Genomic DNA, 24,546 nt, shown 5'->3' with positions numbered 1-24,546 from the left:
GCAAGTGCAGGTTTGTTACATAGGTAAACTTGTGTCATGAAGGCTTTTGTACAGATTATTTCATCACCCAGATATTGAGCCTAGTACCCATTAATTATATTTCCTGATTCTCTCCCTCCTCCCAACCTCTGCCCTCTTAAAGGCCCCAGTGTGCATTGTTCCCCTCTATATGTCCATGTGTTCCCATCCTTCGGCTCCTACTTATAAGTGAAAACATGCAGTATTGGTTATCTGTTCCTGTATTAGTTTGTTAAGGATGGTGGCCTCCAGCTCCATCTATGTCCCTGCAAAGGACATGGTCTCATTCTTTTTTATGATTGCACAGTATTCCATTGTGTATATGGGTCTAATATGAAGCATCTATATGGAAATTATACAAGTTTACAAGAAAAAACAAACAACCCCATAAGAAAGTGGGCAAACAGACACTTTTCAAAAGAACACATATATGTAGCCAACAATCATGAAAAAAAGCTCAACATCACTGATCACTAGAGAAATGCAAATCAAAACCGCAGTGAGATACCATCAAACACCAATCAGAATGGCTACTATTAAAAAGTCAAAAAATAACAGATGCTGGTGAGATTGTGGAGAAAAAGGAACACTTACATGCTGCTGGCAAGAATGTAAATTAGTTCCGTGACTGTGGAAAGCAGTGTGGCCATATCTGAATGTAAAACAGAATTACCATTTGACCCAGAAACCTCATTATTGGGTATATACCCAAACAAATGTAAATCATTCTACCATAAGGATACATGCCACTTACGTCCATTGCAGCTCTAATCACAATAGCAAAGACATGACATTCACCTAAATGCCTACCAATGATAGACTAGATAAAGAAAATGTGGTACATATATACCATGGAATACCATTCAGCCCATAATCTTTAAAACTGCTAAGGTCATGAAAGCCAAAGGAAACGTGAGACACTGCCAGGCTGAAGGGGACAAAAAGAAACTTGGCATCTCAACAAAATATGTGACCCTGAATCTAATCTGGGAAAAAGTATTTTGGTGAGGAAGTCTAAAAAGGGGCCGTAGATTAAATAATATGATTGTATCAATATGAATTTCCTGATTGTGAAAATTATACTATTGTTCTGTAAGAGAATGTCTTTTTTATACAAGGTAAAGAGACATTGTGTTTACTTAATGTTTACATTACATTTACTTATACTCATTTTTTATTTTTCTGAGACAGTATCTTCATACCCTTTTTGTTGCTATTACAGAATACCACAAAATGGGTATTTTTTTTTTTTTTTTTGAGGCAGAGTTTTGCTCTTGTTGCCCAGGCTGGAGTGCAATGGCACAGTCTCAGCTCACTGCAACCTCTGCCTTCTGGGTTCAAGCGATTCTCCTGCCTCAGCTTTCCGAGTAGCTGGGATTACAGGTGCCCGCCACCACGCCCAGCTAATTTTTTGTGCTTTCAGTAGAGACAGCGTTTCACCATGTTGGCCAGTCTGGTCTCCTCCTGACTTCAGGTCATCCACCTGCCTTGGCCTTCCAAAGTGCTGAGATTACAGGCGTGAGCCACCGCACCTGGCTGGGAATGGGTAATTTACAAAGAACAGTTTATTTGGCTCACTGTTTAGGAGACTGTGGAGTCCAAGTGCATAGTTCTTGAATCTGGCTGGTGCCATCCCATGGTGGAAGACAAAAAGAAGAAGCATGTGTTTGTGACAGACAGAAGCACTAGGAGCTAGCTTTGCTTTATAATAACCCACTCTCTAGATAACTAACTCTCTCCGTTGATAATGACATTAATCCATTCATGAGGGCAGAGCCCTTGTGACTCAATCACCTCTTTTAGGTCCCACCTCCCAATACTGTTGCACTGGGGATATAAGTTTCCAGCATATGAACTTTTAGGGGACTTATTCAAACCATAGTAAAGGGAAAATAATGATAAATCAAGTATGGTAAAATACTGACATTTGGGGAATACGAGTGAAGGGACACAGGTAGAGTTGCCAGATTTTGCAAACAAAAATATGCAACACTCAGTTAAATTTGAATTTCAGATAAATAATGAATATTTTTATTATATATCTGTATCAAATATTGCATAAGATATACTTATATTAAACATTGATATTTATCTCGGTGTCCTGTACTTCAAATTCAAATTTAACTGGATGTCTAGTGTTTCTCTGGCAACCTTATATAAAATCTTCTTATAATACTATGTGCTACATTTGCCACCTTCTAATATCTTTAATTTTTTATTGGAAAGTTAAAAAATTTAAATTGCATAAGAGACTTGGAGTCTAATTCACTTCATTTTAGAGGTTTTAAGGGATTTGAACCCATGCAGTAAAAAAGCCTAGGTTACCACCCTGGAAGAACCATCCTTCTATCAAGAAATTTGAGTGAGTGTGAAAGATAGAAATAGAAAATAGAAACTGGGAAGGATAATGTGACATGTGGGGTTGAATTTACTTGGATCTTACCACATAGCTTTTTGTATTTTTAAGAAATCTTCCCTAGAAGTTGGATAAGGGGAAGAAGGTTATATTCAATTTAACGGAAATTTTTAGTTTGCTGAAATTGTATTACTTGAGTTCATTTATGCTATCACTTAAAGTCATCACCTAACCTCTGATCAGAGATATATTGGACAACCTAACTGCACGTTTTGAGATGGGAAATAGAACCAAGTGTTAATTTTCAGCCTAGGGTACAAGCAGAGACTTAGAGTTAAGTAATATGCTGTTCTGAAATATTTCTGAGCTTTCTAATGGCAGGTGGGTGAAAATTGCTGTCTATTAATGGTCTCAGGAGAATCGCCAGAGGAGCAGTGACTGATATTAGGGGAGTCCTAAAGTTGTTGTACATGACTGGGCAGGCAAATTTGTCTCATTCAGGGTGAAATGTTAACAAGTCAATTATAGCATCTTACTTAAGCTGCCTCCTCCAGTCCACTTTGTCACTACAAAATGTTCATCTTTACCTTCCAAATTACATTTTTTATCTTTCAGTCTTGAGCTTGAGATAGGGAATAAAACAAGATTTTCTTTTTCCTTTGCCTCCCAAATATTTTAACAATGATTATATACGATGGGAGATTAAGTTTGGTTAAATGTCTTTCCCCAAGTTATAGAAATAAAAACGCTTAAACCCAACTTCAATGCCTGGTCTACCCTACTTCACTGTTCGTATTTTTTTGCATCTCTGTGACCATAATTAGGAATGCAATCATAATACTTACATAATTACTATAACATTCATATACAGTATCACATAATAATTTTACATTCAGCATCAATATCAATTTTTCCCTATATTACATGGCCACTCTATAGTCAATATGTGTTGGGCTACATACATGTACAATATTTCATGACAGAATCAATAATTGAATGAGAAACTAAGTGCTTGATATTTCATGGATGGCTGTTTTCTTATTCTGCTGACAAACGAAATCTATTTATGATTTTAAATGAATATAGTTTATCTCAACTCTATAAATAAGCATTGTACAAGCCTCATTTTACCCGTGCAGCTTCCAATTCATTAGTTCTTCTATGCCAAGTTATCCTAAGTTTTCCTCTCAATCACGTACCACAGGGCAGACTCCCTATTACTTATCAAACCACTGTACTTTATGATAGCGTCTCCCTGTGCACAAACTCACCTGCAGACTGAAGCAAAAACATCTCAATCAACTTGCAGTTTTTTGAAAGAGTGAATAAAATGCTTGTTATCATGAGTCACTGAGATTTGGGGTGATTTGTTATATAGTATTATTGCATATCTGACTTTTACAAATTAGTCGCAATCTTGTTTGAGAAGCCATTGACTAGAACTATCTAAGTAACTGGAGGAAAATGCCTTCTGTAGGGAGCCTACACTAATCCATTCCCACTCTGCGGTCTAACGTTCCTAAATGTTATGTGTTGCAGACTGACCAAGCCCTGGTGTGGGGTGGGGTAGAGTGAGAGGCTGGTTACCTATGGCAGCAGTTCTCAACTCTCTCCTGTGGAGAAATCCATGATGGATGGTGTTTACCTGAGTGGCCCACTCCCGCGAGGGTCCCTAGGACTCCTTGGCAAGCAAGGTGTAACACTACCAGTCCTTTCTCTTTAACTCTAGAGATAACATATTGTAATAGATGTAAAAGTGAGAGTGACACTTTTTCAGAGATACGATTGAATCTACTTCAAATGTATATAAAACAACTGTTTGTGAACATTTTAATATTTGTGAATATTTTAATATTGATCTACCTAATAGCCAATCATGTCTTGAACTATCTCAGATTATAGTAGAGAACTGTCTACTCCAAACCTCATCCCTCTCTTAATCCTCTCTTATTCCTCTTATTCTATACAAGCTTGTTACCTTCTACTTCAAGAATTGAAATCATTGTATTCCATGATAAATTGCGTACTATTACAGCGGGAATACTACACACTCAGTAATTTCCAATTCCTTCCTCCTCCTTCTCCTCTTATTCTTCTCTTCAGTGCTCTTCTAAGGAAAAAGACCTTGTAATTTTCAGTCATCTATATTTGATATGCAAAACACTGATTTTGACCTCTGAAACTGCTTTTGTTTTATTTGATCTCATAACTTGTTAGATTTTGTAAAGGAAAAAAATGCAGAGCTGCCACTAACGGCTCTGTCAAATTCTTTTTCTTGTTGCACGGTGTGCCTCTTAATGACAAATCTTTTCCCAATATCATAACATTACAGGCACATATAGTTATTAAAACTGACTCATTTCAACTACCATGACTGTAGATTGAATGAATCCAAAAGGTCATCCACCTGCCTCGGCCTTCCAAAGTGCTGAGATTACAGGCGTGAGCCATCGCACCTGGCTGCGGGTGGGTAACTTACAAAGGACAGTTTATTTGGGTCACTGTTTAGGAGACTGTGAAGTCCAATGTAACATTTTTTTCTCCAATGTTACCTGAAGCTCCTCTATTTACCCAGCTGTAGATTGGACCTGTGGCTCCAGCCAAGGGTTTGGGATGGAGAAAGGCTATGTAAATCTCATTTATTTTCCTACCTTCTATAAGTTCATCCTCCTTTTTGTGTTACCCATGTAGTGTAAAAAATAAGAGGGAAGGTGAGGAGAAAAATAGAATTACCTAATGGAAGGTAAACTGTCTCCTCCTTTCTCAGTAGTAATTGATGTTCACTTCTGTGGCTATTGTTTGTACTTTGAGGTCTGTTGATACCACAGTCACTAACTGGCTAGCTTTGCCTTTGCACAGGAAATACGCAACTACTCACTCCTACATGAGGGTTTATTTGTTGGCTCTTTTGCATAACTTCCTGGTGATCTCTCCCTACTCAGTCCCTTGGCATAAAATATCTGACTGGGAATCAGCTTCTTCTTCTCTAATTCTCCTCATCCTTGAATCCAATTGGTTATTCTTCAAACCTCTTGTTTCAGTCTTCTAATCCAAAAGATGCCCCTTCGTTGTGGGTAGGAGTAGTGCAGTGCAAACTCTAGCTAGCTGGAGATCTAGGTAACTTGTCATGCCAAGTGGTGAAAAAGTAGGCTCCTTCTTTAAAACTCTCATCTTTACTATGCCTTTCTCGTGCTCTTCTCCCTGTTGCAGACATGTCTGGGTGTGTTCACAAACATGGACATTATATTGGTCAATAAAATATTAGTCTTTCTTTCTTGTAAGATTTATCTCACTTTACTTATTTGTCTCCTAAAGGTCTCCTCCATTTCTTAGCTTTGGAGAGGGGAAACAGATTATCTTTCTTGGGTTGCACTTCCCCTTTGAAGGCGATTTTTTTCTCTCTCCTGGTCCCTGTCTCTTTACTATCCTTAGAATAGGCCAGAAATCCAGTTTGATGTTTTTAGCATGTGGAAAGCCAGGAATTTCAAGCAAAGAATCAAACTTTTTCCAAACACTGATTTGATTGTTTAATAATCAGGTTTTCAATAGAGCAACATCTCACTTGTGGTAGACCATATCATTATTCAGCAAATATTTCCCTTTTCCTCTTCCATGGAATTGGGATTCTCATCCTCACCCCAACAACCTTGAGCTTGGACATGTTATTTTGCTTGGCCATTGTATTAGTCTGTTCTCACACTGCTAATGAGACATACCCAAGACAGGGTAATTAAGGAAAGGAAAGAGGTTTAATTGACTCACAGTTCCACATGTCTGGGGAGGCCTCACAATCATGGCAGAAGGCGAAGGAGGAGCAAAGTCACATCTTATGTGGAAGCAGGTAAGAAAACTTGTGCAGGAAAATTCCCCTTTATAAAACCATCAGATCTGATGAGACTTATTCACCATCACGAGAACAGTAAGGGAAGGACCCGCCCCCATGATTCAATTAACTCTCACCAGGTCCCTCCCATGACATGTGGGAATTATAGGAGCCACAATTCAAGGTGAGATTTGGGTGGGGACACAGACAAACCATATCAGCCATTAAATGTGTACAGATGTGATTTAATAGTGTTTTAAATGCACTCGTGTTGTTTGAGCTCTACTTTGTCATGGCCATGAGAAGACTATGCACCAGGTACCTGCTGCTCTTTCAGGCTTTGTTTCAAAATGGAAGACCAAAGAACAGGCTTGAATGCAAGCTTAGGCAAGTCACTGCTGACATTGACCAAGGAGTGAGGAGTGACTGTTGTTTTATGCTCCTGAAATTTGGGTATAGTTTTCTAGCATAATAGAGCAAATTAATACATCAAGTCAAATCTCTATACTCTTCTATTATTTCAGTGCCTTACACCAAAATGGTTATGCAAGGATTTTTGTCTTCGGATTTGTGACCTGTTCAGTCACACATGGCTTGGCACTTCGTTTAATTCTCTGATCTCACTGTCTTAATATTTTTTTAAAATAAATGGCTCTGTATTTTAATTTTTTACAGGATCCTATTAAATTTCATAGGCAGTCCTCTACCTAATTTAGATATTTCAAAGAAAATTTGGTAGAAAGCTAAGGGCAGTCTTCAGCTAGCAGCACAATAACTCAGATGTATGCTCTATTATGTAGCATGTACATGCATGAGTGCATACACACATGCACATTTAACACTGGCTTTGTTTGCTGGCATGATTCTCAAACTATGTGAATTAGTAGCTGTTGAATCTTGAAAATGTTGCTTATATTCTCTTAGCTAAAGTTATTAAATGGTTTGCATAACAATATGTGGTAGAGATGTTATGAGAGCTAAATGATTTATTTGTCAACAATAAAGCATCTACCACTTTGCATTATATTAGGTGATCAGTTGATTTTCTTGTCCTATTCCCTTTATCCAATGTTTTAATTGAAAGAAAGCCCTTGAAAACCATTATCAGATAAACACGAATGAATCAACAAATTAAAAGCAAAGTTGGCAAAGTGGGGTAAAATAACAGTTGGAGAACAGAAATGCATTAGCTTCTGCTGTTTAAATGTGAACAAATTGGGGAGACATGATGTGACATCACTCCCCAACTTTTTGTTTTGTTTTTTCTAAATCTTCCCAACTTTTTAATGCAAAATAACTTTCCAATTTTCTTTGAGGGAGTAACCCTCTTAGTCATCAGGACGTTGACTATTTTTGCTGTTGTTTCTATATTTTTGTGTGTCTATTTGTGCCAGGAATGAGGTTTGAATTATCACACTCCATGGATAAAGAGCACTTTGTATTAGAGTAACTCAGAGAAAAATGCCCAAGATTCAGCCTAAAAGCCAGGTCTTTGACCAATATAATCAAAGAGATCCATTGCTTGAAAAGCAGCTAAAATCAAAAGCATGATGTTTTGTCCTCGTGTTTACTCACTATTGCATTGCAGTCAAAATAATGGACTAGAAATCACTTAAAACTTTTCAGCAGAATTACTCCTGCAACATTTTAATAGGTTTAGAAGATAATCTATAAAAATACATATAATTGAAAATTCTCCCAATCCAGTGTCTAAGGAGCATGTTTACAAAACAAAACAAAACAAAACACACAAAAACATCTTTTAGGGAAGTAAGCAATAAATTCAGGTTGTTACATCCAGTTTTGCCAGTGATTGGGAAAAGTGTGTGCACAAAAATGCCTTTTGCTTTTCTCAGTATTCAGCTGGGCCACTTAGTTTATTTAAGAGCTGCTGAGATCACTGTGAATGAGAGAGGCTTTTTATGCCCTTTTTGCTGCAAGTGCCATTAAAGATTGCTGGAAAGTTGGGGGCTGGTGAAAATCTTGTTTAGAGCTCTATCCATCATACGATTATCTCCTCTGAGATATGAGCACCAATTGAGCAAAATAATTGAAGTTCTACACTAAAGGATTGAGTACTGAGCTGAGAGACTAAGAAAAGGGTCTTCAGAGATACACATAGTTCATTTACATATAACACATTTAGAGGAATCTGTTTCTGACTTTTGGATTCATTCATTCTACAGATAGTTACTTAATGGCAGGCACTATGTTAAGCCCCACTGCTATGTGGTAAACAAAACTAGGTCCCCGCTTTATGGAGCTTAATCCAGTAGTTGATTTTGAAAGGAAAAGGAGGGGAATACTTAGCCTGGAATGAGAGAAAGAAAAGTGGTTATCAGCTCTCAGCTAGTGGAAAAAACATTTACTCAGCTCCTACTATAAATAAACTGTTCGCAACATTATAGTTTACATTTTACAATGTATAAGCATATATATTTGAACATGATCTTCTGTGAATCTCTTTCAATTGCCTTGAGAGATGAGGAAATCAAGGCTGGTTATGCAATAAATAAAAAGCTGTTACTGGAAGGAAAATTAAATTTGCCCTCTTAGGTAACAGGAATCAAGAGAAAGGGTGGAAGCTACACAGAAACAGGAAGGGCTGCCTTAGAATAAATGCATTGTCGTATTCAAAATAACTAAGATATGGAAACAACCTGAGTGCCTGTGAGCAGATGACTGTGTAAAGAAAATGTGAGATACATACACACAACACACACACACACACACACACACACAGAAAGAGATGAATATTATTCAGCTATTTAAAAAAAAAAGAAGGCCAGGCACGGTGGCTCACACCTATAATCCCAGCACTTTAGGAGGCCAAGGTAGGTAGATCACCTGAGGTCAGGAGTTTGAGACCAGCCTGGCTAACATGGTGAAACTCCATCTCTACTAAAATCACAAAATTAGCTGGGTATGGTGGCGGGTGCCTGTAATCCCAGCTACTCGGGAGGACGAGGCAGGAGAATTGCTTGAACCCGGGAGGCAGAGGTTGTGGTGAGCCGAGATTGTGCCATTGCACTCCAGCCTGGGCAACAAGAGTCAAACTCCATCTGGAAAAAAAAAAAAAAAAATGAAGAAGAAGAAAGAAGGAAGAAGGAAGAAGGAAGAAAGAAGAAGGAAATCCTGGCCCTTGCAGTAACATTGATGAATGTGGAGGCCCTCATGTAAGCAAAATAAGCCAGAAATAGAAAGACAAATACTGTATGATGTCTCTTATATGTGAAAACTTAACTTTAAAAAAAACTTTTAAAGAGTCATACTTATTGAAACGTAGAGTAGAATGGGGTCAGAAAGGGTTGGGGGTGGGGAAGTTGAGCGATATTGGTCAAAACATACAAGCTTTCAATTACAAGATGAATAAATTCTGAGGGTCTAATGTATAGCATAGTGACTATAATATTAAAACTGTATTGTATACTTGCAATTTGTTAACAGAGTCGATCTTAAGTTTTCCGTTTAAAAAAAGTAGTCATATGGAATGATGGATATGCTAATTAGTTTGATTGTGGTAATCATTTTACAATGTATATGTATATCAAATCATTGCATTGTACACTTAAATATACACAATTTTATTAGTCAATTATATGTTAATAAAGCGGAAAAAAATGTGAGAGGAGAAGGGGACCTAGGATAAGACTTTTGGTAAAAAATTCAAGGGTCTTCCAAAAGGTTACACAGCACAGCAATTTAAAACATGAAAATACATGTTTGATCTCACCATTACACAGTAGATCCATGTTAACAAACCTGCACATGTACACTCTCAAATCTAAAATAAAATAAAATGACCACCACCAACAACAAAAAAAGCAAACAAGGATTTGATATCCCAGAATAAGAGGGAACTAGTCAGTGGGTAATAACCATTCCATTTAGAATGATACCTTAAAAAATGTAAATATTTTGAGCTTCTGCACAGCAAAGGAAACAACAACAAAAAGAATGGATTTTTTGCCTTGTCTTAGGAGGATTTCCAAATAGAGGGTTTATATTCAAACATCGGGGAGGGTGACAATTTCAAACTCTTTCCGGCTCTGGCACTCCAGTTCTATATGTGCCCTTTCCTCTATCCCAGTGGTTTTTAAATGTGCATGTGCTTCACGATGACCTAGGAAGCTCAATGAAAATAGACATGCCTGGGCCTAACCTCAGCCTAATGAATGAGAATCTGCTGCAATAGGATCTGGGACTCTGTGTTTTCATCAATCAGTTCTTCCTGATATGAACCAATGTTTGGAACAACTGTACTACACCAGACATTTTAACCTAGACTTTAAGGAGCACTTTAAATTAGTGAATTTCAAACATTTTTATGACCGGGAAGCACAATAAGTAAATGCTCATGTATTGTTGGATAACAATTGAAGAATGATTTGCCTCAGCAATACTGTCTTTACTACATATATAAAACTCAATACTCTTTTGAATTTTCTAAGTGCAGGTTGTGACTCAATAAATTAATACTACTCTTCTCTAATGGGACTGTGACCCACAGTTTGAAGAACACAACTTTAGAATTGTGTTCTTCACAAGCTCTTTTGAGCTTCCCCAAGCTCAATTGTGTACGTGTGTGGGTAAGGGGGTTGGGGGGTGGTGGGGGAGATGGATGGAAATTCGCATATCTCATTTAAACCAGAGCAGGAACAGGGTGTGCACTTTGTCTCTCTCTCATATTCCATTCTTCCTAAGAATCTATGTATAAAGAGAGTTTTTCTTGGGTAAAAGATAAGTACATCAATAAATAAATTTCTTTAGCAATTGCAAGCTGTCTATTATAGACTTGGCCCTGAAGGAGATAAAAAAAAAAGATAAGTAAAACACTATCTCTTCCCTCAAGTTGCTTACGATGCAATTGATGAGCTATGACTAATTCACATGAAGCAAATAGTAGGTAATGAAGTACTAGGGTGATATGACGAAATACCAGAATATCTCAGGCCTAGGAGTTAGAAGATTGGCATCTGATTAAAAATGTTAATGAACTTTCACTCTGTGCCAGGCTTTGTTCTAGGAATTGGGACTATATTGCTGAATAAGATGCAGTTTCTGCCTTCAGTGAGCTGAAAATCCAGAGGAAAAAAGAAAAATCAGAGGCTTTTACACTCAGATGTAATCAATACTATATATTAACAAAAATACATGGGAACACAACGGAAGAACCCTAAGCCAGTCAAAAGAGTGAATAGGAGCTGACTTCTTAACTTTGGAAATATAAACTCATGCTAAGAGCATAGGAGATACCTAGGCAGAAAGAGCAAAATGCCAGGTAATGACAGGTAATGCCAGGCTCAGGAGAAAAAGGTCTGGCTTGTTGGGGAACTGCCTGTAGCTCAGGGAGGCTGAAGGACAGGAGATAGAAGAGTGGTTGTGGGGAAGACGTTAACAGGATATGCAATGCATATGGCCTTAAGTGTCATGTTAAATAATATTGACTATATGTTGAGTATTTTGGGGGAGTCATTCAAGTGTTTCTACCAGTCAGAGGTTCAAGATTAGATACGTACTTAAGGAAAAGCATTTGAACTCATGGGTGGACACCAGAAAGAAAAGTGGGTTACAGGGAGTTAAAAAGAAAAAGTGGGTTACAGGGAGTTAAGATAGAACTGTGCTACAGTATTCAAGCAAGAGGAGACTAAGACATACACCAGGCCATGGGCACTGTGAACAGAACTGGCAAGCAGTGCAATAAAACTATAATTAATGGGAAAAATTAACTAATGGTAGGAATAAGTTTGGTTAGTCATTTAACCAGGTTTCTTTGTGCTCAAAATGAAAATATTAGAAAATATAATTTCAAAGTGTTTTCTCCCTGATTCAAATCTCTAAAACCATAAATTTTTCTAATAAATCCTTTACACTGGTTAAGGAGATGAGTCGGTAGTGATGATCAGGACAGTATTGTTGGTTGTTTGTTTCTGAAAAAAATGGCTTATATTTTAAATTTTTATTAAGATGGGTGTGAAACCCGAAAAACTACCATACTCAAAATGTATTAAACTTATTAATTTATTAAATAAATTTCGATATGTCACTTTATATACAAATATAAATAGGACTGTTATAGTAAGTAGTCAGGCATGAGCAGGGCAGGAGAGAGCTCCCCCCAACCCCCCACCAGCAAAGTCAGGCGGCTATCAAGTGATGGTCAGGCAGTTGTCAAACTGTCTCTCTAAAATAATAATTGGTTGCAGCTGGCGCCAGGGAAAGGCAGTCTCCCAACAGATGGAAACACCTGAAACTGGCAATCAGCAGCTTCCCGATAAGACCTCAGGAATTGGGTAAGCGGGCTCACGCATGCACACTAAGAGGCAAAATGGTGGCGTTCAACAGGTCACCTCCTACGGACGTTTGACGGGAAAGGGAAGAACGCCTAAAGAGAGCATGCGGACAACTCCAGTAACACATTGCACATAGTCACCTCCCATGTGCCAGCAGGCCACTATGCATGCAGGCAGCCACCACAACGCAAGAATCAAGGCAGAAGGAATGTCAAGACCCCAGAAGTAAGCCAACGTGTAAGACCCCAAGTCAAAAGGTCCAAATGCACACTTCTCTTTCAAGTCGCCTACTTGGCCCTTTTCCAAGTGTACTTGCCTCTTTTTTTGTTCCTGCTCTAAAGCTTTTTATTAAACTTTCACTCCTGTTCTAAAACTTGCCTTAGTCTCTCCTTCTGCCCCTCAGCCAAATTCTTTCTTCTGAGGAGGCAAGAATTGAGGTTGCCTCAGCACTGTATGGATTCCTCGCTGGTAACATACTTTGGGGCCGGTTCTTAGATACGTTCTGCCGCTAACAGGAAAGAGAAAATACTTCTCCCCACTTCCCAGCTCCTTTCCCAGAGCTATCTGAGTTCAGCCTTCTCCTGAGTAGTCAGTGAAAGCTAACTGGAGCTTGAGCCTTGCACCATTAAAGTCTGATTTTCTTTACTCTGATATTTTCCTCTAAAACATGTGTTGTGGTTGTTAGATAATTTGTAGCTTGCTGTAGATATTAACATTGCTTGTCTCTGGTAGCTGACTAATGTGCTTATTTTAGGTAGCTCATTCCTTTGATGGTAAGGATTATGTGCTGAGAGATATTGAGTGCCAATTTTGTAGCGAGATATTGCTTACGCTAATTCCTATGCCTGGGCATTTAATTTGGTACATTTACAGTTCTGCAAAATGACTTGGTTTTTCTTTTGTGGTGCAAGGGGAAATAGATTTATATAGAGTTTTGACTATTATTAAGGGTTATAGGAGCTATAATATAATAATAATAATAATCACTACCATTCATCAAGTGCTTACTGTGTGCCAGGAGTTATTCTAAGTGTGTGTGTGCGTGCGTGTGTGTGTGTGATATTCTTGTATAGTTTTTTCTCGTATAATACTTTCAGTCACTCTGGAGGGTAAGTAGATTACAAGTCCCAGGTTAGAGATTAGAAAACCCAGGCTGGGAGTAGTGACTCACACCTGTAATCCTCCACTTTGGGAGGTTGAGGCAGGAGGATCATTTGAGGTCAGGAGTTTGAAACCAGCCTGGCCAACATGGTGAAACCGTGTCTCTACTAAAAATACAAAAAAATTAGCTGGCTATGGTGGAGGTTGCTTGTAATCCCAGCTACTTGGGAGGCTGAGGCAAGAGAATTTCTCGAACCCAGGAGGCAGAGGTTACAGTGAGCCGAGATCACACCACTGCACTCTAGCCTGGGCAACAGAGAGAGACTCTGTCTCAAAAAAAAAAAAAAAAAAAAGAGAGAGAGAGAGAGATGAGAAAACCCAAACATTTGAGCTCACATTTCAATCTAAGTTGTTCTATGATTCCAAAGGACTGTTTTCTCTTTTGTGCTTCCCCTTCTCCTCTTCTTCTCCTCCTTCTCTTATTCATTTCTCCTCTTCCTCTCTCTCATCTCCTCATCTTCCCTTTCAGCCTTTCATTTTTTCCTCCACTCCACCTTCACTTCATAATTAAGATAAACAAAAACAATATGCAATGGCATAGAACAGTTACGGTAAAATAACTGAAAGACATAATTAAAAATGAAAGGATTTCAATAACCCATTTCATTGCTTTCGACTTTCCGTGTATATGTTGTTGATGAGACCACACAAGTTCCTGTCTCTGTCTCTTCTTTTCTCTCTTATTCTCTCTCTCTACCGCTGGCTTTGTCTTTGGGAGTATCCTCATTGCCTTATATTGTCATCACCCAACACATCATTGTATGATGCCTGTCACCCTCTTCCATCCTCACCACTCCAACTAAAATCCTGCCATCTGATAAAATTGTTTGCCCATAAATGTCAAGGGATTGGTCTTTCTTCAAATGCAAATATGCCAGACAAGAATGACATGAAAAGCTGAAAATTAATTTATCAGGTCCAGGCAGGCTGGCAGTTAACTGAACGTCATTCTAATACAAGGAAATGGGGAGCCAGCAGGAGGACACTCCACGCTGCTGCTAAGAATAGGAGCTGCAAGGGGGGAGCACAGCACTGCAGACGAGATAGAAAAAGGAGTGAAACCACAAACTTCACAGTTACTCATAGCAGGCTCTGTGTTCAGGGTTAACTTTAAACTGGGTTTGTCCTTGCTTTTAAATACAGTTCTTAAAATATTCATGCCAGACAGTAAAGACAAAAAAGGATCAATTTGTTTCTAGGATTTAAGACGGAAGCCCTAAAAAGTAGGTCATTTTACCTGATAGCATTGCAAAGATCATATGATCATTATTCTGCAAGAAGTATTGCAATAGATAAGAATGTAGTCTTTGGAGTCCATATGCTCAAATTTAAAATCAAGTGCTGTGATTTACAGCTGTGTTAACACTGTCCGTGACTTAATGTCTCCTGACTTAAGTTTCTCCATCTGCAAAAGGGAGCAATAATAGAACCTCAACTGTGTAGATTTAAACAAAGAATAGTAATATAAAGTAGCGGATATAATGACTGAATACATGTTGATTCTTACTGTTTTTATTAAACAGTTGGGTTCAGAAAAAAAGAGCTGACGTGAGTTGGCTGAAGTGGGTATAAAACACACTTGCCACATTGTGTAATGTGCCCCATTCTGATTCAGCCATGATCTCTTAAAACTAGCCGTACCTAACATGGTTTCCTTTTTTTCTGAAATGGAATTTTGGATCTTAATTCAAAGAAACTTTTTTTAATGCAAATATGGTCCTATATGCAGCATCTTCTGCCCTCTTCTGGCTTCTCTAAGAAATTCAAGTGGATGTATAAACTAAATCATATATTGTTTTTATTTTGTTTTTCAGTGGACATCACAGTTTACCGTTTTTATAATTCCCAATGAGAAAGAAACAATTGTAATATTTTGTATGAGATGGGAATTGTCAGAAGTTTTTAAGATTTTCTTTAAACAATTTGCTTTTGAAATAGAGATTTCATTCTACTAGTTTATTCAATAGTCTTCTTCCAGTAACAACTCTTAATATTTTAAATACTAAGTAAATAATTAAACAGGGTCACATATTATTGCAGAGACTAAAATCTGAGGTTATTATAATTCCTGAGCTAATTAATTAGAAGTTTAAAATAGAACCGGCATGTGAGAACATTTGATTACAGAAAAAGCCTAGAGATAAAGGTCCTATTTCTTTTAGAGATTGTATTGGATTTTTGCTCTTTTCCTCTAACCTTCAAAAAATAAATAAAAGCATAATTTTTCAAGATAGACAATTCGAAATAATGGCGCTCATTTTGGTTTCCAGATACAGTTGAATTGAGCATCAGTTTGCTAAGCTTTCAAAGAGACAGTATTTGAAGTTATCTGCCAGAGATTCCATGGCAGAGCAAAAGCATTCCTGTTAGAATGCAACAACAACAACAAAAAAAAACCACAGAAGTTTGTGTTGGCAAATACAAAGGAGCCAGAAGACAGCTTGCTGGGACCTGGCAGGCTGCAGTCAGCAGAGATCAACTTGCTGGGGGAGGTCTTATACATCTCTGCGCTTCCTGCAGTTGGAAAGGATTAGCCAAATTGGAATGAAAGGGACTTTGGAGGGGAAGCCCAGTTGGCAGGAAGAAAAAAGAGGAACAAATAACTTAAGATGAAAGGAACAAAGCATTTGTGATGTCAGTTGCAGGTTTTCCATTTACATCTTAGATTGTGTAATGCAGATGTCTTCAGTGTTGAAGGGTCATAATTCAAATGATCATTTTCCGACTAATCCTAAGTTATTAATGTCTAGAATTTATATGATTCCTAGATTACCCCACTCACAAAAGATTAAATGCTTTTACAGAAAGAAACCTGCTTAGTCATTAAAACACATTACTAGGCATAAGAATAAGGCTGTGCAAATAGCCTGTGAGGTTTGGACAAGGGAGAATTATGGAGCATTTCCTTCACCAAATATTAAAATGTATTAAAAGGGCACAATGCTTAAAAGTTTTGTATTGATTCCAAAAGCTATATGCAGAATAATAAAATCAGATATTAGGCTGATAAACAAATGCTAGCCTCTAATGAATATGATATAAATTCAGGAGGAAGAAGCACTATTTAATGACTGTGATTGGCATAATTATTTAAATATTTGGGAGGAAACATAGTAGTCTCCTTTTATCCTTGGGGATAGGTTCCAAGGTCCCCAGTGAAACCGCAGATAGCACTGAAATTGGTAGACACTGTTTTTTTCTGATAACCTAGGTGGCTACTAAGTGACTAATGTAGCAGATACAATGTGGATACAGCTGAACAAAAGGATGATTCCCACCCCAGGAGGGATGGAGCAGGACGGTGCCAGGTTTCATCACACTACTCAGAAAGGTATGCAATTTAAAACTTATGAATTGTTTATTTCTGCATGTTTTTTTCATTTAATGTTTTCACACCATGATTGGCCATGGGTAACTAAAACCATGAAAAGTGAAACTGCAGATAACCAGAGGCTGCTGCGTATATTTTAATTGACATCACTAACCAAAATACACTACAGGAAGATCACAGAGTTAAATGTATTTTAAAAATAAAATAATGAAAGGACAGTTAAATGTATATTGCAATATGTGTATGATGGCATTTTTTTTTTTTGCCTCTCAAGTGACATTTTTAATGAAAATTTATTGGCAAAGGAATATAGTTGTGTCATTCTAAGTTTTAGTTACAAAACACAGAAATCTTTCCAGGTATTGTATGTAGAAAGGAAATTCACTAAAGGTTATCTGCTCAAATAATCCCTAAAACAGTCAGATAATTATGATTTAACATCATGCAGAAAAATGCCCAATCCATACTTTATCATTAGTGCAGGCACAATCACAACATTCCCAAGCACGAGACCAGAAGGTTCTTTCTTAGATTTTGAGAATGGACCCTACCATGAAGCTAATACCACTGATATTCCTGAAAGCTCTATGCTTCTTGGCTAGGCTATACCAAGAAAAAGATTCCACATGAGGTTTCTTTCTTTATGTCATCCATTTCCAAATTGAACACTGAAGCAGCTGGCATATATTATTGATGAAGTCTGCATCACCTAGGCCATGTCCTAACTGTTAAAGAGGCTGGAAAATTGAGACTGCTTTTACCTTGAGATGGCAGGGCTCATGGTACAATAATTTTCTCAACTATAGTTAAGGCGTATAAAAGACGATGTGTGACAATAAATATGACATACATACTCTACATGCTCAGGTTATAAATAATGGATATAAAAGTTTCATACACCATATGAGCCCTAATTGTTCAAAGGAAATTATAAATGCATACAGATTTTCTTTTTTTAAAACAAAAACTCTAAAGACTAAAACACAAAATGATAATATTAGATTTGGGAGAAGCTAGCAGGTAGAATTTGTTTTTTTTTTTACATTACATTTATAGCTCTGTGTTTTCTAAATTCTCTGCAATATATATTAATATATAACTTTTTTAAAAAAGTAATAAACAGAGCTTGGCACCCTCAAACTTATTCTATAGCCAGTGTAGTACAATATCTGACTTAGAATTGAAAGGTGTAATTGAAAATTTAAAATTCAAAATTTTCTCTTTTCATAAGAAAACTGAGTATAAGCTACCACCTACAAGCCTACAAAGAGGCTCCCACAGGTCATATATGTAGAAGATACTAAAACCAGGCCAGGAAACCATACTTACTGTGTTTTAAAACCAGTAAAGTTTCCTTCATCTCGAGTATTTGTATTTTATCGATGACAATTGGACAACATGATGCAGGCAGTTTTTGTTGTGTTTTGTTTTTGAAACAGGGTCTCATTCTATTGCCCAGGCTGGAGTGCACTAGCATGGTCATGGCTCACCCCAGCCTCAACCTCCAAGGCTCAGGTGATCCTCTTGCCTCAGCCTCCCAAGTAGCTGAAACTATAGGCATGCAGCACTATGTCTGGCTAATTTTTTTTTTTTTTTTTTTAGAGATGAGGTTTTTGTCATGCTGCCCAGGCTGGTCTCAAACTCCTGGGTTCAAGCAATCCACCTGTCTCAGCCTTTCAAAGTGCCAGAATTACAGACATGAGCCACCACACCCAGCCTGGCAGTTTGTTTTATGCTTTATGGTTAATGGATGTATCATCCTTATTATACTATAATTTTCAAGTACTTTGTGATTTATCATAGGGAATTCCTATTATGTAGAGAAGGGAATGTGATACCATCCGGCCCAGTCACTTGTCTTGTCAGTAAGAACTACATTTGATTCTCTTTTTGATTCATTTTCCCAGTTGTGTGATGTGGACCCTCAACACTAATGCTCACATTGAAAGCCATTTGAGATATTTTTTACCAAAAGATTCATGAGCATGAGAACTGCTACCAATTGGTATGCTTACCTGTCTGGAATGATGGAGTTAATTTACTGTGAAAATTGCATAGGAAGACTGTCTCTTTTGAGTTCCAAAACATAGAAAAATTATCATATCTTGAAGAGAGAAATCCTTTCATAAAGGACAGTGTTTGGGGGAGTTAAGGAGAGATGAAAAAGATATAGTCACTCTCTTCCATGTAACAGAAAACTTCCTAGTGGCTGAGACCAGAGTAACTTCCCTATTTCCAGGAAAAGCCCAATGTCTAAATTGTAATATGGCCCTCAATAAAAGCTGGTTCAATGATGACATATATGAAAGTTATCTTTAGATTTTACTTGTATAATAGTTGTGGCCTCTTATCTAATGCTTGCCATTTGCTAGGCATTATGTCATATCTTTACATATCTTACTTCCGTCTTGAATGCTCTGTGGAGAAAAACTTAGAGATTGATTAACAGTTTACAGAGTGTCTTCCCGGTTCACAGTGATTTCCCATCTGGAAAATTCATTCCTGCCTGATTTATAATTCCCCCAATATTTACTTTTGTAATAGTGAGTCTGTCCTCTGGTCACTGCAAGTTAGACCAGGATGGATATCTTACTAAACCTGGGACTTTGAGGGTTTCCTCTCCCATAAATTTGGAAATGAACATAAGACTCAGAGACTGCTAGTAATTCTTTGGAAGTGACTGGAAGAGTCATATGCAAACTCCAGACCTCTGAATCTCTAGAAAAAGAAAGTGGATTATGAAGCAGGTGCAGAGAAAGAGGAAGAGATCACAGGTAGTCTTGACATTTATTCCTAGTATCTGTCTTTACCTAAAACCTAGCTTCAAACCCCTGAATTCTAAGTCTATCCTCTCTTTGTTTAAACTACCTAGAATTGTTTTTTGAAAGTTAGAATCAAGAATCTTGGCTAACACAGGGTATGAGTAAAACATGTACATTCATATCTGCATCCATAGAAACATATTATCCCTTATCCACAAAACAAATTCAAAAGTGTATGTTAACATCCCCATGTTATAGGTGAGGAAACAACTCAGAGAGTGGAAACAATTTTCTCAAAACAACCTACTTAGAGTTATTTAGAACTGTTATTTAATCTGAGGTTAGAATAGCTTCAAATCCGTGAGCTTCCTAGTCCGTGTATCATGCCACATTAAGATTTACTCATTTTTTAGCATGAATTTATAGAGATCCTCCTAAGGACAGGCACTGCATTTCTATGGTTTTACCAGGGTTACTGAGTAGTTGTATACATGTACATGGTGCTGCATCCATAGGTGTCTACAAGTACTGCCAAAGATGGGAGACTCAGTTAAATGTTAAGAAAAAAATCTCTTGAGACTCATCATGTATAAACTATGCTGTCAGTAAACATAACATTAAGAAGAAACCAGCTTTCAAAAGACACAGGAGGTGTCAGAGGCTTTTCATATTGCAAATCTGGGATTAATATTAGTAAAATCTGCCAATAATAAGCACTTACCAAGCTACATGTGTAGTTTAACGGAAGCAGATGCCACCTGGTATGATTTGTCTCTGATCTTCAGATGGAACATGGCTGGAGTTGTCTGTGGACTGCTATAAGCACCTCATTTTAGAGGTTTTCTTTTTGTTTTGTTTTGTTTTCATTTTATATGCTATACAATGAGATATGTTTGAGACCATACCCAGGCACACTTTTACACAGCATCTTGAAGAATATATGATGGGTTGATGGCCCAATAATGTCTCAAATTTCTTTTTAAACCCAGAAAGGTCATGTAATTTGTTCAAAGTCACTGAGCTACTTAGTTGCAGAGATGAGGTTTGCTAGCTAGAATATACAGCCAACAAAAATCATTTAAGATAATTTAGTTTATGTATTTTTTATTTCTTCAAATAAAAACACACGTTAATTAGACTGATATCAGAACTCACTTTGCATTCTATCCCTACAATCTGTCTTTCCTTGAATTTATGAAATGTAGAATGGGAAAATTATAGGTTTTATAGTTAGCATCTATAGTGAGTGGGGTACAGCATAAAAGCTACTATATTAATTACGTACATTTTGGCTTATTATATAATTCTGCCCTTTTGCTTTAGAATTTGAAATTGCCTTAAATGTGGAGAATTAAAAAAATACATAATCACTGTCATTTTTAGATGTAATTATATTCTCAAAAACTAAATGAGTGGTATGTCATAGCACCTTCGTTTATATAAGATTTATGCTTGCTATCTTTTGTAACATACAAAATGGGCAAATAAAATGTAAATAATATGGCAGATTACTCTGAAGATGAAAATTATTCAGGCTTGTGAATGCTCAGGAGAGTGTATGGGCATTATTTCAAATTATCTCAAAGATAATAACAGCTAACACTTACAGAATATTTATCCAGGCACTGTTGTGAGTGCTTCATATTCATGACCTCAGTCTTCACAATCACCTGTGAGGTATTTGTATCCTGTTTTACAGATGAGGAAAATTAGGCACAGAGATTATCACTCCGTCTGGTCTCAGAATTTCTTAACCACTTTCTAAATTTTTTATTTTGTGAGACAGGGTCTAACTCGGCTGCTCAGGCTGGAGTGCAGTAGCGCAATCTCAGCTCACTGCAACCTCCACCTCCTGGGCTCAAGTGATTCACCCACCTCAGCCTCCTGAGTAGGTGGGACTACAGGTGCACACCACCACACCCAGCTAATTTTTGTATTTTTAGTAGACACGTCTTTGACCATGTTGGCCAGGCAGACCTCAAACTCCTGACCTCAAGTAATCCACCTGCCTCGGCCTCCCAAAGTGCTGGAACTATAAGCATGAGCCACCGCACCAAAGATAATTCTGTCCCTTTTTTTTTTTAACTGCAGCCCGTGTGTATGTTACTTGTACATGTTTGTGGACAACTTTCTAACACTTAAATGGTTATGCAGTTTTACCTGACCTGGCTACACCTGTGCTTGGCTTGGATCCTTTTCTTCTTTTGCCTTTTTAAGGCTCGTAAGAAATACGCTTTCTTTTTAGTCTTTTCTCCTAATAAGCTTTCATTGTACCATCATCCATGTTCTGCTGACAGATTTCACTTTTTTTTTTTTTTTTTTGTGAGATGGAGTCTCGCTCTGTCACCCAGGCTGGAGTGCAGTGGCGAGATCTCGGCTCACTGCAAGCTCCGCCTCCCAGGTTCAAGCCATTCTCCTGCCTCAGCCTCCTGAGTAGCTGGGACTACAGGCGCCTGCCACCACACCCGGCTGATTTTTTTCTGTATTTTTAGTAGAGACGGGGTTTCACCATGTTAGCCAGGACGGTCTCGATCCCCTGACCTCATGATCCGCCTGCCTCGGCCTCCCAAAGTGCTGGCATTACAGGTGTAAGCCACCGCGCTCAGCCCCAGATTTCACTTTTATTTTTATTTTACATTTGGGGGGTACACGTGCATGTTTCTTACATGGGTATATTGCATAATGGTGGGGATTGGGCTTCTAACATGTATCCATCACTCAAATATTGAACCATGTATCCAATAGGTAATTTTTCAAACCTTGGCCCTTTTCAAACCTCTCCCCTTTTGGAGTCGCCAGAGCCTATTATCTCCATCTTTATGTACGTATGTACTCATTATTCAGCTCCCATTTATAAATGAGAACATGCCATCTTTGATTTTCTGCTTCTGAGTTAGTTCATTTAGGATAATGGCCTTCAGCCTCATTCATATTATTGCAACTGACATGTTTCTTTCCTTTTATGGCTAAATAGTATTCCACGGTGTATATATACCAATGAACCATTGGTGGGCTTTTAGATTGGTTCCATAACTTTGCTGAATAGTGCTGCAATAAAAATAGGAGCACATATGTCTTTTTTAATATAATGATTTATTTTTCTTTGCTGTAGATACCGAGCAGTAGGTTTGGTGGGTCAAATGGTAGTTTTATTTTTAGCTCTTTGAGAAATCTCCATACTGTTTTACATAGAGGTTGTACTTATCTACATTCCCATCAATAGTGTATAAGTGTTCTTTTTGAATACACACTGACATCTTTTTTTTTGTCTTTTTAATAATAGCCATTCTGACTGGTGAAAAATGACATCCCCATGTAGTGTTAATTTGCTGTTATCTGATGATTAGCGATGCTGAGCATTTTTTCATGTTTGTTGGCTGCTTTTTTTTCCTCCTTTTAAGAAATATTTGTTCATGCCTTTTCCCCAGCTTGTCATGGGCTTGTTCATTTTTATTTTCTTGTTGAGTTCCTTGTAGATTATGGATATTATTCTTTGTTGGTGGCATAATTTGCAAATACTTTTTTCCATTCTATGGGTTGCCTGATTATTCTGTTGATTATTTCTTTTGCTGTGCATAGGATTTTTAGTTTAATTAAATTCCATTTTTCTATTTTTGTTATTATTGCATTTGCTTCTGGGGTCTTTGCCATAAATTCTTTACCTAAGCTATGTCAGAGGAGTTTTTCCTAGCTTTTCTTCTAGGGTTTGTATAGTGTCATGTTTTAAGTATAGATCTTTAATTCATCTTGAGTTAATTTTTTTATATGGTGAGAAGTAGGGGTCCAGCTTTATTCTTCTGCATATGATTAGCCAGTTTTCCTAGCACCAGTTATTGAATAGGGTGACCTTTCCCCCATTGTTTATTTTTGTCAACTTTATCAAAGATCAGTTGGTTGTGGGTATGTGGCTTTATTTCTGGGTTCTCTATACTGTTCCCCATTGATCTATGTGTCTACTTTTGTACTACTACCATGCTGTTTTAATTTCCACAGCCTTACAATATAATTTGAAGTCAGGAAACATGATGTTTCAGGATTTGTTTTTTTACTTAGGAGTGCTTTGGCTGAATGGACATTTTTGGTTTTGGTTTGGGTCCACAAAATGAGCTTTAGGATTTTTTTTTTTTAAATTCTTTGAAAAATGACATTGGTAATTTGACAGAAATTGCATTGAATCTGTAGATTTCTTTGGTCAATATGGTCATTTTAGAATGGCATGAACCTGGGAGGCGGAGTTTGCAGTGAGCCAAGATCGCACCACTGCACTCCAGCCTGGGCGATAGAGCGAGACCTCATCTCAAAAAAAAAAAAAAAGAAAGAAAAAAATGGTCATTTTAATGATATTGATTCTTCCAATCCATGAGCATGAGATGTTTTTCTATTTGTTTGTGCCCTGACCTTTCAAAAAATTATTCTGCTGTTCTAACTTAGAGCCTCATTGACTTCTTGACCTATCCAAAGATCAATTTTTACTTATTAAATTATTCATCTTTTTGTAATATTTGATACTTTTAACCACCTCTCCTTCTTGAAACTTTTTATCCCTAAACTTTTATGATGCCATTTTCCATAGCCCCTTTCTGATCATTCCAGCATCATCATGACTATGTTCCCTCTTTTCTTTGTTCATTAAATGATTTAAGTCAGTGGCCTAGATCCTAAAACTAGATCTAGCACCCAGAAATGAATCTGGCATATTGAATGATCTCAATAAATATTAGCTGAGTAGTTTGTCCTTATGAAATCTAGCCAATGCCTATTACTTAGACTATACCTCATGAACTAGCATATATGAAATCCAG

General features: G+C 37.4%; 1 protein-coding gene across 1 annotated transcript in view; it reads left to right on the top strand.

Annotated features, from left to right (window-relative positions):
- LRRC4C (leucine rich repeat containing 4C) overlaps positions 1-24,546 on the top strand; it is a 1,603,893-nt gene that overhangs the window by 209,321 nt on the left and 1,370,026 nt on the right. The window contains exon 4 of the mRNA XM_063711075.1: positions 16,863-16,982. The gene's annotated coding sequence lies outside the window, so the exon portion shown is untranslated. The remainder of the gene's footprint in view (positions 1-16,862; positions 16,983-24,546) is intronic.

The sequence above is a fragment of the Gorilla gorilla genome, chromosome 9 (genome assembly GCF_029281585.2).
Source record: "Gorilla gorilla gorilla isolate KB3781 chromosome 9, NHGRI_mGorGor1-v2.1_pri, whole genome shotgun sequence".
NCBI lineage: Eukaryota > Metazoa > Chordata > Mammalia > Primates > Hominidae > Gorilla > Gorilla gorilla.
Note: the sequence above shows the minus strand (reverse complement) of the source record. Positions and strands in the feature narration are given on the sequence as shown.